This window comes from Etheostoma spectabile, chromosome 6, assembly GCF_008692095.1.
Source record: "Etheostoma spectabile isolate EspeVRDwgs_2016 chromosome 6, UIUC_Espe_1.0, whole genome shotgun sequence".
In the NCBI taxonomy this organism is placed as follows: Eukaryota; Metazoa; Chordata; class Actinopteri; order Perciformes; family Percidae; genus Etheostoma; species Etheostoma spectabile.
Window position 1 is genome coordinate 2,168,562 of NC_045738.1, and position 3,680 is coordinate 2,172,241.

Below are 3,680 nucleotides of genomic sequence, written 5' to 3' on the forward strand. Positions count from 1 at the left end.
CTAGCCTGGCAGATGCACACTGAAACGGCATGCAGGCGGAAATCATAAAGAGGGTGCTGTTTAAAGATATGATTGGGCCAGTCCAGTGTCAATTAAGAAAACAACCAATGGGCCGCTGAGCTATGTGTTTCTTGGGCGGCGCCGGTCGAAAAAAAAAAAACCTAGCCTATGTGATAGTTTTGACCAAAGTGTTTTGGGCCAGTTCAGTGTCAATTGAAAAAACAATGGGCCAGTTAATGGGCCGGACAAAAAAAAAAAAAGTGTCAGTGGTCGGCTCAAAAAGCTCGTTGGCCTACCGGGAAAGTGTCCGGTATGCCAGATGGCCAGTCCGCCCTTGTTAGCAGCCATGGATAAAATTCCTGGCTGCTCCTATTAATGTAAAAGATAGAGGTGCTTTGGTTTGGGCTCTTATGCATGATATTACAGTAAATTATATGTAATTGCTGCTTCTATTCTGTGTTTGTGTGTGTGTGTGTGTGTATGTACAAGTGTGGGTGTTAGTGATAAGGCCAATATTAGTAAATGGTTGGCTGGTTAGTGCTTGGTTCCTGGTTATCAGATCTTATGTTAGTAAAATGTGGGGTTATGGGACTGCTGGGAGCGGAAATAGAACACTGGCCGGTTTGTGGTGGGTGCTCATTTGATGGAGCTTTAATGAGGTTGTGTCTCAGGAGGACACTAAAGCTGCTCAATTTGGGCTGGAAGGGTTTAAGAACCCTTGTTAGAGCCTAATGGCTTTGTAAAAGGGGAGGGCGTAGTTGTACAGGTAAAATGAATAGATGAATGTGAGCGTGCTGTCATGAGGTGTCCTTGGTGGAGGATATGATGATAATTAGGCTGCTGTTTTCTTAATGGTGTTCCAGCAATGAGCCTACTTAACCTTTTGTGTGTGTATGTGGGTGTGTGTGTGTGGGTGTGTGTGTGTGTGCACTTACCAGAGATGAAATAGTTTGCTGTCTGTACATGTGCCTGTGTCTTTGCATGTGTGTGTGTGGCTGCCCTTTAGTATTTGCTGACTCAGGCTGGTTTTCCCTTTCTAAAAGTAAATAACCTTGGTCCGCCAAGCTGTCAGCTGGCCCCACTGTGCCCTCGTCCCAACATCTAAAGATGGTGAGAAAATCTCTGCTCTCACATCTGAACACCACAGCAACACGCACCACAAGCACATCATCAGAGAGCCTAGTCTGCGTACTGCAAAGAACTTGTATCTACAAAAAGCCACCTTCTTATGAAAAACTGATACAGTTTACATGCTTTTATTTTCTGCCAGCATATTAAATTAATTCCCCCACGTGTTGCTTTGAATCGTCGTCTGTAGCACAAAGACTGTTCTTCAACCAGATGGCTCCGGTTCAAACTCACACACTTACGTTTGAGAAACAAGATCATTTGTTAAACTGAGAGTGTGATGCAGCGGCGACATCGTGCTGTTTTCCTTAACGAAGCATAATGGCGGCCAATTGGAAAAACAACATCTCAACGACAGAATCCCAATATTTTGTTTAGAAATTCAGGCCAGCGGTTTCTGGACAGCCAAAGCAAACCAAGCTGATCCAAACCAAAGCAAAATTTAAGAAGGGAATAAAGTTGGCAACGTAGTTGAGGTAAATAAAGTCAGTCACATAACTGTTTTTGTGTTTGGCTATTCTTTATATTGTTGAAGTACCATGGTTGTATATTTTGGAGCGATTGTGTAACCTGCGAACCTCTCGAATCCTTAGCTCCTACAGTATATTATCTCTCTGTCTCTATACTTATCTATATGTCGTTCCTTATATTATTGTTATTAAATTTTTCTCACCAGTAGTTGTTTTTCTCTCACTTCCTCCCTCATGTTTTCACTCTCTCTCTCTGTATCTCTCTCTCTCTCTCTCTCTCTCTCTCTGTATCTCTCTCTCACTCTTTCTCTTTCCGTCTCCCTCTCACTGTCTCCCAAGCCATCCCCCTGGAGGTTAATCCCTCCGCTTTCAAATAGAGATAACCATGGCAACAGGGCACGGCTTTAAAGCTTCGGGTCGGTGGGACAAAAGCATTGATCAGGATGAAATATTGTCGTGTGTAAGCGCTAAACAAACAACATGCACACACTTTTGGGTAGAGGCAGAGAATCCACCAACCCTGACATGGCTGCTCAGTCACTTATATAACACTGTGTGAAAATCAACCAAGTGTACATGTAGCTGCTGTTGTTAAATCAATACATTGTTAAGTCTAACAAATCCCTGGAACAGGATGTGTTCAGAATGATGAAGACAGAAACAGGAAGAACATGAACAATGGTTTTAAAGGTAAACAAAACGTGAATAGCCATTTGGGATGATTGAATAACAAACGAGAGATGCATATTTGAGCCTCAAAGTTTTCTGGTTTGAAGCCCCAGAGTCGCCAAGTTCAGGGGAAAATAACGTATTGCCTTTTTATTTTTTTCATTTATCGCAATCAGGTCATACTTGCCATCTTACAAGACATAAATTGATTCACACATACTCGCCAACATACACATGCTTGACCTTGATGGCAGGATTGCAGCATGACAGATGTAGTGAGAACAGCAGAGTTGATGAAAAAGGTCTTTTATTGAAGTGTAAACCAGTATTCCTCTCCTCCAGGACTTTATAGCAGAGGCCAGCAGAAGGTGTGGGTGGACACGGACAGCTTAACTCGCCATAATATAGCAAGTCACCCAGCTTGTGTAACTTTTTATAAGTGCTGTAAGTGTTATATGCCCTTGGATGATATGACAGCCTCACTTTTACTGCAGTGCAATTAAGTCAAAAATAAGGTTGTAGCCTTTGCCTTAAAGCCCCTCATTTACACTCTAGCATTACTTTTGTTTGCTTGCTCTCAAGAGGAATTGTTTCCCACAAATGTGCAAATGGAGGAAACAACAGATTCATGCAATCCTCACCAAGATCCGGATGGAATTTGATTGTTTTCTGTGTAATTTTCCTATGTTCATTTTCAAACGCATTTCCCCATGCTCATCTCCCCATGCAAGAATGTGACATGACACAACAGAAGCACCAACTTTGGTCAGAATCAAATGTGCCTCTTTCCTCCCTCTGAGCCAATGGGATTCTTGTGTCTGAGCCAGTGCTTTCATTGTAATCACTGCAGTGCTGAGAGCACAATCCTACTCCCTGCACTTTTCGGAAACTTTTTTAATTTTGCAGTTTCACTTTAATTTGTTTTCTCTCTGGCTGTGGCTCTTAACTTCATTTCCCAATCATTTGTCTGAGGACAAAGCCACATGCCATTAGCAGGGGAAAAAAGTCGGAAAAAAAGAAACCCTGGATTTAATAAGTTTGTCTAAAAACTTTCTTTATTAATTTTCTCTTTCCTTATCCGAGAAAGTGCTTCCTCAATGGTAATCCAGCAATCCAGCAGGTCTTCTGGTTTATTGCATTTTTCTAATAAAATGCTCTGATACAGACAGGCAATCAAGGAGCAATTCAGTGAAAGGAGAAGAGAGAGAGAGAGAGAGGAAATAGATAAGGTAGTATGTGAGTCATTTTAGTAGCACAGCTAAACTTGCTTTTAATCTGTTCGGGTAGGTAGTGCAGTGTCACGGTGTAGGCTGCAGACCGTGCAGCCAGTGTTTAATGCTGTGGAGAAAGGTCTGGCAAAGCGGGTCTACAGGGTTTGAGTCTCATATTGACCAGCCGACTACCTCTCATATC

The 3,680-nt window shown here is 42.3% G+C and overlaps 1 protein-coding gene across 11 annotated transcripts in view; it reads left to right on the plus strand.

Moving 5' to 3' along the window:
• The window catches only part of LOC116691760 (RNA-binding motif, single-stranded-interacting protein 3), a 221,956-nt gene that overhangs the window by 169,402 nt on the left and 48,874 nt on the right, over positions 1 to 3,680 (plus strand). The window lies entirely within an intron of this gene.